The 15,578-nt window shown below is 39.9% G+C and overlaps 1 long non-coding RNA gene across 2 annotated transcripts in view; it reads left to right on the top strand.

Moving 5' to 3' along the window:
* The window catches only part of LOC135228663 (uncharacterized), a 114,977-nt gene that overhangs the window by 25,040 nt on the left and 74,359 nt on the right, over positions 1-15,578 (top strand). The gene's annotated exons all lie outside the window — the stretch shown is intronic.

Below are 15,578 nucleotides of genomic sequence, written 5' to 3'. Positions count from 1 at the left end.
TGGCTTCTTGAGCCCTGGGTAGGATGAAGTGGTTCATAACTTGATAACTCCAAGCAGCTGACAGATATCCTATTCAAAGAAAATTGTTACAAGAAGGAAGGGAATTGAAATGTAATTGGAATTTTAATACAAGTGACTTTTATATAACTGCTTCCATTAGCATTTTTTCTTTACTTTAGGCCAGAGGTACTTTACCAGGCCAAGTGGAATGGCTTTGTATCTGTCTTCTGTAACTTCATCAGTTAAATTATTTATTGTAAGGAATATTCTTACTAGGAATATTGCAATTGGAGGAGGAAGCTCGTGCCTTCATTGCCCAGATGAAAATGGACAGTAAGTTAAGAGATTTCAGGTTCAGATTCTTCCTGGAGATGTTTGTGTAATTTTACAAATGACTGTGTATCGTGGCCTCTGGAATCATATTTGAGTTTTGAAAGTGCTATCAGCTTTTGGGACCTGCCAAGGATTATTTCCATCATTACTGAAGGTGTCCTTTAGAGCTCCAACCAATGCCTTCTATGCTGCTGTACCAGTTGGATTAAAGAGATAGCTAAAGCAGATAACTGAAAAGGATCATAGAAAGTTCTTAGAGACTTCCATTTTGTTAAGCACCATCTTTTAGAACCTTGTTGTTGTTGCTAGTTACTGTCAAGTCAGCGCCGACTCATAGAGTAACCTTATGTACAACAGAATGAAGTGTTGCCACCCCTGTGCCATCCTCACAATCATTGGTATGTTTGAGCCCATTGTTGCAGCCACTCTGTCAATCCATCTCATAGAAGGCTTCTCTCTTTTTCATTGACTCTACTTTATCAAACATGATGCCCTTTTTGAGTGATTTGTCTTTCCTAATATCATGTCCAAAGTAAGCAAGCCAAAGTCTTGCCATCCTCACTTCTAAGAAGCATTCTGGCTGTACTCCCTCCAAGACTGATTTGTTCATTTTTCTGGCAGTATGTGGTATATTCAATATTCTTCACCAACACCTTGGAGTCCTTAATTTCTAGCTGGAGGTGGGATGAGAGAGAATCTCCCCATGACTTAGATCTTCAAATGATATACATCATTTCCACTCATGTTGCGTTGACCTTATTTAACTACAGGAGAGGCTGGGGAATAGTCTGTCTATATAACCAAGAAGGGGGAACAGGCTCCGGTGAAAACATAGTAGTCTTTGCTATAGTGTGAAACTGGTTCAAATGCATTGACCGGTCATTTCCAGAAGTAGTTAACCGACATGTTTTCATTGAAATAACCGGGTTGACTAGTTAATTCAATCTGAGTACTTGAGTGGCTTTGTATTCTATCAGTTAATTATTGCCATAATGATATTTAAAATATATAACCCCAAACACCCTGACTATAATAAGCATTACTCTCACACTCAAAGATCTGCAGGTTGACTGCGGTTAGGCTGACCTAAGAAGAGCTTACCTGAGTGACTCGACTTTAGAAAACAGGTTGTCTGGGATGGACTCCAGGCTGCAGGTTGAGTTCAGATCTTCTCCACATGTGTTTGACCTGAGCTTAGGCTAAAGGAGCAATGGTCACCCAAGCTTATTCTTCTCGTGGCAGATAATTGGAACACAAAAGACCAAACCCCACAAGCCCGTTTAAGACATCTGTTTGTGTCACATCTGCTCACATTCCGTCGGCCAAAGCAAGTGACATGGTGTCAGGCAGGCAGGGAGGTAGTATCTGCTGCTAGGGAGATAGTCTGCTGAACAAACGATTACATGTGTGTATGTGTGTCGTGTTGGTTACATACATATACACGTACACAACCGAATTGGTAGTAAGCCCAATCACAAAGTATTTATACCTATAAGCTTTTAGATTTAAGGACTATACATGTTTTTTGGGGGTGGATTTGGGCCATTATGTGGTTTGCAAAGGAGGAATGAGAGTAGCAATTTCTGCATTTTAATTTTCACAGTGGTAACGGTAAGTTATTTCATATTACAGTTCAGAAAATTGTACAACTGGGCTCCCCTTCTTCTCATTGTTTATCAAGGATTCCATAATTCAATTTGTTTTCTGAAAGCAATTTCTCTTAAGTTAAATTCTGATCTACTGTTACATCTTTTCGTTCATTGAATTTACTAAAGAATAATCTCCGTTACTTAAACAGTACCATTTACCTCCAACAAACATGAGTTTAAGCCAATGACCACACTCATTTATGGGAAGAAACCCTAGGAGAGCTATTGTAGGTGGCAGAGTAGGTTGTACACAGCCAGCCGCCTGCCTCTAGAGGTCTCATTGGAAAGCTTGGCTCGGCTTACTAGTGGAAATATATCTAGTGGTCTCATCCTCTTCTCAGACATCTATTCAACTCATCAGACCTCTGCATGGCTTGGCACAGCATCCTAGCTTCTTGGGAGAGGTCCCCAGAATGGTGTGGGATGTCTGCTGTAGGTTAGGAATGAGGTGTGGGTGGAAGATTTCAGACTGCCTATCTACATCAATTTTTCTGATAACATATGAGGTCCTACTTTCTTTGATTTTATGAATTTCTGATGAACCTTGTCTCATCTTGGAATAAAAATTTCAGGGTTAGGTGCCTTGGAATTTGGACTCTACCTGAGAACTACGAGATTGCTAAGTTAGAAGACCATTGTCAACACTTCTCAGAGGCAACATTATTAACACTTCCTTAACAGGCAATTTTGTGTTTCTATGTATATATGTTTGTATGTGGTGATTAGGTTGTGATCCCATGTAGTGAAGCCCCAGGCACATGGGAACACACACATACATGCTGTGGGATAAAGAAACATACCAGAGTTTATGAGCATTGGGATTTAATTCTGGGAAGCCTTGTCTTTTGGCATCTGCCAATATATTCTCTGGAATTTATTACGTGCCCACAATGTCTCTCTGACCGGCCATTCTTCCCTATTTCCACAGTTACTAGCTTAATACAGCCCTTGTCATCTCACACCTGAATTATAAAAACAGTTTAGTTCTTTTTTGCTCTGGCTCTGGGAAAAAAAAAAAGAAAAAAAACTTATTGCGTTTGAGTGAACTGGCTCTAGTCTTCCCTAATTCCAACCCATCCCACATCTTTGGTTGACAGGATAGGACTCCGAGACATGGCTCTCATCATGTCACCACGCTCCTTCACCTCTGCTAAAGAACTCACTCACTTATTCACTCAAAAAAAAAGTTGTTGTCCATGTAGCATTTGTCCAGGCCTTTGAGGAGGAAGGTGTCCCCAGGTGTGTCTGATCATTAGAATCACCTGGCCAGATTTTAAGAAATACAGATTCCTGGCTTGCTTCTGTTGGTGGGGCTCAGAAATCCACATTTTAAACACATTTACTGAAGTATAAAGTACATATAGAAATGTACACAAATCGTCATGAATATTCCTATGTAGCTAGCATCTAGATCAAGAAATAGAAGGCTCCCAGTAAGAAAGATAGCCTCTATCCTGACTTCTAATGAAAATCTATACTTTCAAAAAAACTGACTGAGTTATCCTAATTATTAGCTAGGTTTTAGAGCTCCTCACTGCTTTATGAGAGTTAACAGGAACTAGAGTGTTCCTGGAATTACCTCTTTCCCTTATTTTATATTCATTTCATTACTTTTTCCTACAACATTCCACTTCAAAATGTTCTTGTTGGCTTATTTGAGAGGTGCTTAAGGTAACCACAATATATTCAACTTAAGTTGTTTCCTAATACAGTATATTTACATTTATTCTTATGCATGGTGGAGATTTGATTCATATTTAACTAACTGAAGTACATTGGCTTTTTCTCTCCAGCTCCTAGTTCATGGTTGAGGAAAGGAAACCACACAGAGAGGGCTGATGTGGCTGTGAGTTAGAGGCAGGCAGCGCCCAGGTCAGGGAGCCCTAAATTCAAGGCTAAGGCTCTTGGCACTGGGTTTTGCTCCCCATATTTTGAGGTCACATCAATATTCCCTGAAAGCTTAAAAAAAGTGGAAGAAAAAGTGACGCTTAGTAGAGTGCTGGGTACTGGTGTGCAACCTCTGTTCGCCAAATTGAGAAAATTGGAGAGAACTCATCTAAACGGTTTCAACACATTACCTCTGACTGTTAAGAACTCCACACATAGTTCCCTACACAGTATTATCTTCAAATGATAACTGCCTTTTGCCATTAAGATAGACTAGAAAGAAAGGCCTGGGATCTACTTCCAAAAATCAGCCAGTGAAAAGCCTATGGATCACAATGGAACATCGTTCAATCTGCAACTGACTATGGGGATATGTTTGTGAGGGGTGTTAGGTGCCGTTGAGTTGGTTCTGACTCATGAAGAGCTTACAGGACACAGTAGAACTGCCCCAAAGGGTTTCCCAGGAGCGGTGGGTGGATTTGAACTGCTGACCTTTTGGTTAGCAGCTGAGCTCTTAACCACTAGCCACCAGGGCTCCAATTGCAGGGATGGCGTAGGACAAGTCAGGGTTTTGTTCCATTGTATGTGGGGTTGCTATGAGTCAGGGCTTATTCAACGGCAACTAACAACAACCATTACCTATAAACGTTTTTTTTTGTTTTTGTTTCTTTTTCAGCCAGATTTGTTATTTCTGTTCATGAAAGTGATAAACAGTTTCCAGGAAACCACTCTTCCTGGGGTGCTGTCCTGTTTCTTCTCTGATCTATTGTAATGTTGCAATCAGGGACTCTGCACAAAATGGAAAATTGAGGAAAAAAGTGGAAGCCGGCTTTTTAGCTATCTCTGTCACATAGGCAAGGAGTCCTGGTGGAGCAGTTGTTAAAGTGCTTGACTGTTAACCAAAATGTCAGTGGTTCAAACTCGCCAGCCACTCCAAAGAGAAAGATGTGGCAGTTTGCTTCCGTAAAGAAAGATTTACAGCCTAGGAAGCCATACGAGGTGGTTCTACTCTGTTACATAGGGTCACTGTGAGTCAGAATTGGTTCGATGGCAGTTGTTTTTTTTTTTTTGGTCACGTAGTACAAATAAGAAACAGTGCTCCAAAAACCTTGTGGTGGGTGTCTTTTTGTATAAATTGAAACACACTGTTCAAGTTCAGGTGTTTACAGAAGTTAAGTACTGTGCCCTACACCAGGACATGGTCCCTGTTATGAAGGAACTTACGAAGTCTTGATGCAGCAATTGATGACGAATGTCATGTTCGTCTAAGGAAGTTAGACCAGCTAGAGAGGGCAGGGCAGCTTTATGGGGAAGATGATCCTTGAAATGGATCTTGATGGATGGGGAAGTGTTTGACAGGTGGTGACAGGGGTACAAACAAAGGCAAGAACGTGGGAAAACTCAGGGTGATTTAGTTCGAGAGCTTGGCAGGAGCAGAAGACTCAAATAGGGCTGTTGGGGTAAATAAATCTGACTGACAAGGTAGCTAGGTTGCAGATTGCAGAGGGTCTGAAAAACTGGGCTAAAGAGTTAGCTGGCTCCAGCTGTACCCAGGTGTGAAATAATAAGGGTCTGAATTAATATGTAGAAGTAGAAGTGAAAGTAGTTGATTTATTTTATTTTAGAGATATACTGATTTGGATGAATTTCATCGAATTGATGATTGCAATGTAGGGAGTGATGGAAGCAAAGTATCAAAGATGACTAGGTTTTGAGCCTGGGTTAGCCACTAACCTAAAGACTGGTGTTTTAAACTCACCCTGTGGTGCTTCGAATAAAGGCCATGAAGATTACAGCCAAGACAACCCTATGGAGCAGTTCTACTGTGTAACACACAGGGTTGCCATGGGTCAGGATCAACTGTGTGGCAACGAGTTTGATTTTTTCTTTGGATTTTAGTACAGTCAAGGTGCCATGAACAGAAATCCTCCCTTCTTTCTTTTCAACCACACTTGTAGAAACAGTAACCTACATTCACTGTCTTCTCTGTCATTTCCAGTCACTGCTCAATCCACTGGCGTGTGCATTATTGCTCCCATCGGCTGCCATATCTAACAGGGACTTTTCAGTTTTCAAGCATTGACTGCTTTGCCGTATTTATGCTATTCACCATTCCCTTCTCGAAGCCCCCTCTGTCCCACTGGTTTTTGTGATTCCTTTTTTGGCATGAAAACTATTGGAAAAAGATCAGGGAATCTGCTTGGGAATCAGCAGTCTTTAGCACAAATAACAGAGCCAGGCACAGTACATAATCCACAGGATGCGAATTGTTTTCTGCAAAGAAGCCTCTGCTCTTTTGTTTCCGTCTGTACGAAAGGAGGATGGCAAGTATAATCCTGATTTTGCACATGTGACAATGCCTAATTAATGAATTGCTCTAGAGAGGGACCAGAATGTATGAGCTGCTAAATAATATTGTGTAAGTAGAGACTGAATTTGGCCCAGTGATTTGTTAGACAAGTCTAACTAGTGATATCATTGGCTCGAGGGAGCAGAATTAGATTGTTTGATAAGATGACTTGTGGGTGATTGAGTTGTGGATATTTGTTGTTATTTTAACTACAGGGGCCCAGCGTAGCTCTCAGGCCTCCAAACTTTGGAATGTGACATTTATTAGGCCTGCAACTCCATCAACAGCGATTGAAGCTATTAAGCTGTTGTGGTTAGAGGAGTGAAAGTAAACAGTCGTTACCCTCTGTTGGTCTGACTGAGTTGCAGTTTCGCACACAAATGTGATGCTTACGCACAGCCTGTGTTTATCATCTCCCCTAATGATTGCCATATCACACTTTCTCATTTTGTACATTAAAACGTGACTTTTTTCCGTTGCAGCCACATTAAACTCCACTTGGGACTACAAGCCCAGCTGCAGTCTTCCTCTCTGTTTCTTTTGCCATCAAAAGCAATAAAGATCCCACAGTCAAGGCAGGGCTGGAAATATTAGTATTGCCTGAGGTGCCAGGGGATCTAGCTCCTGCTTTTTCTCCTTTTCAAAGCAGATGGACATGCCAGCCAGGAGAGATGCACTCGCATTTGGTTGTTTTCGTAAATAAGCAATTCCAGAAGCCATTGAGGCAGCGGGAACCCAAACTCAGGAGACAATTTCAGGAATTGTTTGAGAAATATGCTTCCTCTTAAAAATAATTTGACTTTAGTCTTCAGGCTGGGTTTTAGAGCCTTGGTTTTGGAATAAAAGGGTTTCCAGTTATCTCAAGGGGTATTATAACTTCCTCAGAACAATGTTTATTTACAGACTCCCCACTTTTTAAAATAAATATATGCCTTATGGAAGGTTATTTTTGTTTTGTTTTCTGGTGTATGTGAAAAGCATCCAGACATCATGCAGCACAATCAAGCACCCGCTGGGTGGTGGGGAGGTAAGAGACACCTGTTGGTAATCTGCTGGGAACTGAGGCATGGCTGTGCAACACGGGACGGTGCCTTAGCGAAATGTGTCCTGTGGGCAAGAGAGTCGCAGCACTTTTCAGCTTTTTCTTTAGTTTCAGCCGGTTAGCCACAGTGTTACCATACCTGTGGTTCCCGATGCTGGGATTTTTTTTTTTTGACATACTAGAATGATTCAGTTTTCAATGCCTATCAAATGCTTATCAATTAATCACATCAGTTATCCAGGGTTGTTTTAAGGATTAGTCAAAATATGTGTTAAATTCTTAACATAGTGAATGGTACATAGAAGGTAGTCAATTATTTATTTATTTTTTTCCTGCTTTTTCAAGATTTATCAAAGCACAATCTCATATTGCACTTTCAGGAAAGGGAGCACTACTAAAACGTTACAATTAAAAAAAAAATCTGAATGTACTCATCTACTGACAAATTCAGAAATCACTCCTTGGGATTCAGTGACCACTCCATAAACACTTATTAAACAATATAACAGATCCTACAGGGCGCTGGGCTGGGTTGGGACTTGGCATTGAAGGAGCCCTGGCGGCAAAATGGGTAAGTGCTTGGCTGCTAACTGAAAGGTTAGCGATCTGAACTGACCAGCTGTTCCATGGGAGAAAGATGTAGCAGTCTGCTTCTGTAAAAATTGCAGCCTTACTCTGTCCTATAGGGTCGCTATGAGTCAGAACCAACTCGACGGCAGCGGGTTTTGAGTTGGCACTGACGTTGGCAATAAGACTGATCATTTGATGGTATTTGAGATGAGATGAGAAAAAGCTAAAAAGCTGGGATTTATTTTTTATTCAAGTAATAAATTAACTAGTGGCTGGAGGCCATTGACTAAGATAAACTTACTGGATGTCTACGTTAGTTACATAACAAATACCCAGCTTCTTTCTCAGTCTTTAGCATGGGTTGCTCTATGGTTGGCAACAATTATCCAGCAATTCTTAATTCTTAGAGTGCCTTCCCAATTCTAGTCTCATTCAGTTACCCTGTAAGGTACTGGTTGTATTGTCTCGTGAAAATAACCTAGGCTTTAGAGGCAAGCAATACTATGGAGGGATCACGGTTTCAATAGTTTTTGGCTATGGGACTTTGCACATATTCTTTAATCTTCCTGAACTTTCCATTTTTTTTTTCATATATAAAGTGGGATAATAATATTTGCCATGTATGATCAGTATATAATTTAATTTAGGTTAACTGCTTATCATATTATGCCTGGCATGTTGCAGATACTAAATTTATCAGAAACAATGATTATTGTCACTGTGGTTGTTAGTGACATAAATTTGAGCGAGGCCAATGATCCCTAGTTTATGGAAACTGAGGCCCAGAGAGCTTAAGGGACATGCCTATGATCAGTCCCTGAGGGTGGGCTAGAGCTCTGAGCTCCATATCAGCAGCTCTGTTCAAAGTGCACACGACCTGCGTCATGTGCTGCTGGGGGCACCAACCAAAGAGTGATGGAGCTGGTCCCAGCCAACCTCATCAACCACCTGGACCATGGCATGGTTGACTTAGTTTATGTATAGTGACTCACCATGATGCCAAAACTTTAGCAGAGCTTGGTCACCACATTGAATTTTAATTTTCCTGGCCAGAAATATCACAAACACACTTGATAGGATCACTTTGAATTTTCCTATTATTTCAGAGGCAACACACAAAATATTGGTATCAGATTATTGAATAATGATTGATAATTCCTGGTTTATACTTACTTGTATTAAGCCACAGCCTGCTCTGCCTTAATGACTGCCAAGACTTCATCACATTGCAGGTCTGAAACTAGTTAGCTATTGCCCTGGGACTAGCTGTCAAATTACCTGGGAATGGAGTAACCATCCTCTGGCAGGGATTGTTTGTTTTTTTGCGTAAAAACATTTATATTACTCTAACTTTCTCTGAGATCAAGTTATAGGACTCTTAAGAACCTAGAAAAGGTGATAAATATCTTTGGTTCTTGTCTTGCTCCCCGTGGAGAGAAAGCCTCATACAATCACAGACATATATGGAGAGAGTTAGTGTATTTTCCCCATCATATAAGCCATTGGCTCAGGTCCATAAACATTTCTAGGTTTGCCTTTCTGGATATCTAATTTCAAAAGGAGAGTGGTTTTGTTCACTCATTTAGAACAAAACATTCAGAAATTAGATTCAGATAGTTTTGCCTTGCAGAGATGTGCTAGAAAGCCTAGTCAGGAATTTTTTTTTTAAAAAAAACCTTTATTTGTAGCATTTGCTGATTTCTGGGTATAAATTTCCCCTGGTCTCTACCCTCCCCAGCCCCCTTGTGACAGTATCAAGCTCCCAGCTTAATGTAATGTCACTGAACTCAGAATGGGAAAGAGGCAAGCAGAATCTGATGTGCTGGGCTGGTGTGAGTCAGCTCCAGACTACCTCTGACCCTATGCCACATACCCTGGACCTATCTATACACATGATGCCAGTACCAGACGAAAATGTAAAAATTCAGTTAAATCACTAGAAAAAGCTGAGCTTTCAGTTTTTTTTTTTTTTTTTAATTCAGATAATATGCCGGCTAGCTGATCAACTAGAGTAGTAAAAAAAAAAAAAAAAAAAGCAAAAAACTCCTGGATGTTTAAGTTAGTTACACAACATTTACACAGTCCCCATTTCAGGGATCAACATAGATTACTCTGTGATTGAAACTTAATGAGTAGAACCGTAATTAGTTCAGCATTTTCAATCACGTAATTGGATATTTGGAAATGAGACTATAAATATTTATTCCTTTGACAGAAACCATTGAGCAGTGTCTACCTGTGGTGCTGGTTTACTTAGAACCATTATGGCGGCGACATTACTCTAGTAACATAGGTACATTCTTCACATCGACTGATGAGAGCAGTCTGCCCAAGTTAAAGGTTGAGGATTCAGTATCCTACGTTCTTTTGTAAGGCTACAGACAGCAGTTACGGTCAGGCCGCCATATTGTAATGTCACAGGCAAACGGGCAGTGATGAATGAGTGGGTTTGTGTAATCCATCCTCACTCCTAGAAAAAAATTCAAGGATAAGGCCTATGAATGACAGGGCAACAAGACTACCATATATATATGTATACATATATTTGTTTGTATATTTTTGTCTTTACTTCCAAAAATGATAATAAATGTTCATTTTAGAAAATATGGTTTGAATTCAAAAGTTTAAAGAAACAGGGAAAAAAAATTAATTCAAACTTTTAAAGAAGCAGAAAAAAAAATATGAATTTTTTTCCACCAGGCAGAAGGAGTTTCTACATTTTTGGCATTGTTCTGTTCTGTATAGTTTTAGTCATTGAAACAGGTTGCTGAACTTATATTGTATACAGATTTTGTTTCTTGGTTCTTTTCAATGAATGTTGTATTAAAGGCATTTCCTCATGTAACACAAATTCTTTGTTACACTTTCAATAGTCCATCTTCTGTGAGAAACATCATTTTCCTAAGCATTCTGCAATCTTAGACATTTGGGTGCTTTTTCATATTTTTCTTTTACTATGAAGAATGCCGCAGGAGATGTCTTTGTCTACAAATCTTTGGTCAGGTCTCTGGTTATTTCCTCAGGAGGCTCCTGAAGGCAAGGATGTGAACAATTGAAGGATGTTGGAAACACAACGTCAAATTGCTTTGCAGTGAGATGGTCCCAGCATACTCTTCAGCAGTGTGGGATCTTACAGTGTTACCTCACTCATTTGATTGGATGGAGAAGGACCAGGCAGTGTTTCGTTCTGTTGTACACAGGGTTGCTTTGAGTTGGAACTGACTCTACTCCAGGCACCTAACAACACTCATTTGATAGGCAAAAAGTGGCCTTATCATTTTAATTTACCTCAGATTGTGAGGCTGAACCTTTTTCATAGGTTTATTAGTCATTTACACTTCTTTTCTAAGAACTACCCCCTGCTCAGGTCCTTCGCCTATTTATCTATTTTTTAACATATGGAATTGAAAATGTTTATTAAAGTTGCATTTATTTATATTTGCCCATTGTCTTTTCTTTCATTAGATTTAAGATTTAGCAAGTCCTTCTCGAATCAGTTCAGATCTTTACTTATATTTTCTTTTGATTTTCACTTTTTAACATTTGAAGTTTTATCCTGTTTGATCTTTATTTCAGGGTATGATATAATTAAAGAATATAAACTGTTTTTTTATTATTATGGCATAGTGGTTAAGTGCTACAGCTGTTATCCAAAAAGTTGGCCGTTCGAATCCACCAGGCGCTCCTTGGAAACTCTATGGGGCAGTTCTACTCTGTTGTATAGGGTCGCTATGAGTTGGAATCGACTTGATGGCAAAGGGTTTTTGAAAACCCTGGTGCCATAGTGGTTAAGAGCTATGGCTGCTAACCAAAAGGTCGACAGTTAATATCTAACAAATTTTCCTGGCACTGATTGTAGAACAATGCTTTAATTTTCCTTTAATTTATGACACTCCTGTCTTCACATATATCGCTTTTATTTATACAAATGTCTGTTTCTGAAACATTTCTTTCTTTCTGTCTAATCTTGTGTCAGTACCATCCTTATTTAATTATTGTAGAACTTGTAGTATTTTAATAACTTCTAATACTAGATCCCCCATCATTACCCCTTTTTTAAAATTAGGTGGTCTAGCTTGTTCATTTTTTTCCCTAATGATTCTAAAGTTAATTAAAAAATAAATTAGAAAAAATGTCTGATGACATTTTCATTTTCACTGTATTAAGCTTATATATTAATTGGAAAGAATTAGCATAGGAACATCACTTTCATAAAAATGACAGCAAAATTATGTACCTGACAAGTCAATACACAATGACAACCAAAAGCTGATGTGTAGAAGAAGCCAAGGGACACTGGAGCAGGGCACTGTAGAGAAAGCATCAACAAACTGAACTCGGGTCAAGGCTCACATGTTTATATTTACTTGGTGTATGGTCTTGACCTAGTATCCTAAGCTTTGGGAACTTATTCCCTCACTTGTAAAATGGTAATAATGCTTTCCCTTCTTTCCTCATAGGGTTGTTGTGAGGATCAAGGGAAAGCATGTGTTGCAGATTGAATTGTGCCCTCAAAAAATATGTGTTGTAAATCCTACCTCTATGCCTGTGGTTATAATCCCATTTGGAAATGAGTTGTCTTTGTTATGTTAGTGAGGCAGGGTGGGTGTAGGGTGTATCTTGAGTCAATCTCTTTTGAGATATAAAAGAGATTAAATAAGCAAGCTAGGAAGAAGAGAAGGAGAAAGACAAATGCCAAGTCACATGAAGATCACGCAGGAGCAGAAGCTCAAAGAGACAAGGACCTTCCTTTAGAGCGGACAGAGAGAAAGTCTTCCCCTGGAGCTGGCACCCTGAATTTGAACTTCCAGCCTCCAAAACTGTGAGAAAATACATTTCTGTTTGATCAAGCTACCCACTTGTGATATGTGTGTTATAGCAGCACCAGATAACTAAGACAGCAGGATTAGAAATGAATGTCGTTAGTGTGGCAAATACATACGTAACAAAACACTTGCCATTTCAACATGGTTCGCGTTCCAGCTTGGTGACATTAATTACATTCTTCGTGTCTTTCCAGCATCATCACTATCCGTTTCCAAATTTTTCCATCGTCTTTAACAGAAGCTCAATAATCTCTGAGCAAGGAGTCCCTGGTAACCACCAGGAAACTTAGGTCTCTATACATTTGCTTTTCTAGATATTTCACCTAAGTGGGATCATACAATATTTTGTCCTTGTACAACTGACGTATTTCACTTAGCATAATGTTTTCAATAATAAGAGAAATTTATATCATCCCGTATAAATTTACCACAATAAAAAAAAATATAGAATAAAGGACTTAACATTGATTTAAAAAAGAAATGCCTTTTAGAACATTAAAACATGTATATTTTTAAAGTTAGATTATTGTGATCTGTGAATGGATGAAAATTCTCCTCATATGGACACAATGGTGCCAACCACCTGAAAATTACCTCTAATGGCAGTTTGGGTCCTCCAGCCGCTTCTCGGAAACCCTATGGGGCAGTTTTGCTTTGACCTATAATAAGGTCGCTATGAGTTGGAATCGACGTGACAGTGATGGGTTTGGTTTCTTGGTTTTGGTCATTTCCCTCAACTAGCAAATTTATAAACTACACTCGCTATCCACCTAGTCCTTTAAAAAATCAAATTGTTCAATTCTTTTTCCTTTTCCACTGCAACTATAGCTCATTTACAAAGACCAAAACTTTTTAATACGGAAAAGAATGTCTTAGTATTTTATAAGCAGGAGGCCTGTCAAGCAAATTGCTCTTGGCAGGCGAGCAGATCATATATCTTGAGCTTCTCTGCATTCTTTAGACTGCGCCCAGCCCCGATCACCCGCTGATATGCCCCTGGCTCTGGTAGACGGCATTGCGCTGTCTGGGCTGGGGTTGCCTAGCCCAAGGCGTTTGAAGAGGGCTCACTCTCCCCAGCCTGTGGTTTAGGAAGCTCAGCCACTTCTGCTGGAGCAATGACGTTCTGCTGTCATTTTCAAACTACCTACTACTGTTTATTTGGAATCTAAACATCTGGGAAACCTAAAAGAGCCAATCTGGGGAGGGCCAGTCTGCGCTCTAACTTTATGAGCAAGAGACACATGACAAGTAAACATGTTGATAGCAGGATTTATTAAAATGTAGCTTTTGTCATATAATCTGGGGCCAGGAAGATTTAGTTCAGTCTCCTCTGGCATCATTGATGCTCACGCTTTACATCTTCGGGAGACCGAGCCATCACTAGCTCCACTTCTTTATTTTGCAAATGAGGAGCTGGATTCAGAGAGATGGTGGCTTTTCCAGGTAATGTGGCCAGTGAGAGACGAGCTTCCTAGGTTCTCTCCCTGCAGCTCTGTTACTGCACCATTCTAAATAGGACCCCCCCCCCAAAAAAAAACCCATTGCCATCAAGTCGATTCCAACTCACAGCGACTCTACCAAGGCAAAACATTAAAGAGTGTGCTGGAAGATCCAGGAAGAAAAAAGTCAGAGACAGTGGCTGGGACTATCCTAAAAGTTTCTGGCTCATGAAGTCATCGAACCCAGTCTTTTCAATAGCTGGAAGAAGTAGAAAAACTTGGAAAATCATGTTTGTGTCTTGAAGAGTCTGTTCTTGGGACTTGGATATCTTCTTTCTTGTTTATAGGAAAATACTTAATAGGAAGAAATATTTTTTACTTAGACTTATAATGGAAAGCACTGGATTTGATCATAACCTAGTTTTTGAAAATACAAATGCCCAGATTTGATCATCTCCTCAGCCAGTTCGATCAGCTCTGCAGACTGATTATTATTAAAATTAGGGGCGAGAAAAGAATGGACTTAATTCCAACTTTTAAAGTCTTCTAAAACTTCAGTAATTTTGACCTCCATGTCTTTATGTTCACGCTGTGACAAGGAATAGCTACTTCCTTCTTCTCACAGCCGCTTTAATCTGCAGTGGTCTTTCCTTGGTCTCAACTTCCAGGCCCCTCTGGTCACATTGGTTCTTACCCCATCTGTCCGTGTCTCCCCAGCTAAGTCGTAAGCCCTGGAAAGCTGTAGAGCATGGAAGCTTTTCCTCGGAAGTAGCCCCAAGACCACTAAGGGCACAAATAAATTGAAAAAGAAAAAAAAATGTACTTGAATGTGGGGAAGAGAGAATCAAGTTGGAAAGCTGCTACTATGTCTTGTTACAGCCCTTGTTCCAGTCAAATCTGACGCAGCTCTCTCTATATTGATGCTTGAATTCTCATTACCACAAGCCAAATGACAGCCCCTAGAGTGTTCTCATTTCCCCAATTTCTCTGGTTTTATTTTATGGTTTCTTTCCTCTGGATGAGAAGCCCTGGTAGCGCAATGGTTAAAAAGCATGGCTGCTAACTGAAAGGTCAGTGTTTTGAACCCAGCAGCTACTTTTTGGGAGAAAGATGTGGTAGTCTGTTTCTGTAAAGATTTTACAGCCTTGGAAACCCTATGGGGGCAGTTCTGCTCTGTCCTATAGGGTCACTATGAGTAGGAATTGACCGGATGGCAGTGGGTTTGGGTTTTTGGATTCCTCTGAATGACCTTGTTTCTCTTTGAGTCATGGCAACAATTATTTGCTTTTCATATATTTCCCCCCTCAAATGGGTTCACATATTTTCTTTCAAGGACTGCAAGGGCTATTTTAGGAGTTATAAATTTGTCGGGCAGGCTGGGACTTGACTAAAAAATCTGCTAGAGGCAAAACTGAAATTTCTCTTCTTTAAGCCTGTAATTCCCAGTGGCCTCTCATTTTGTATCACCAGGATCTCTCATTT

The sequence above is a fragment of the Loxodonta africana genome, chromosome 25, assembly GCF_030014295.1.
Source record: "Loxodonta africana isolate mLoxAfr1 chromosome 25, mLoxAfr1.hap2, whole genome shotgun sequence".
Lineage (NCBI taxonomy): Eukaryota > Metazoa > Chordata > Mammalia > Proboscidea > Elephantidae > Loxodonta > Loxodonta africana.
Note: the sequence above shows the minus strand (reverse complement) of the source record. Positions and strands in the feature narration are given on the sequence as shown.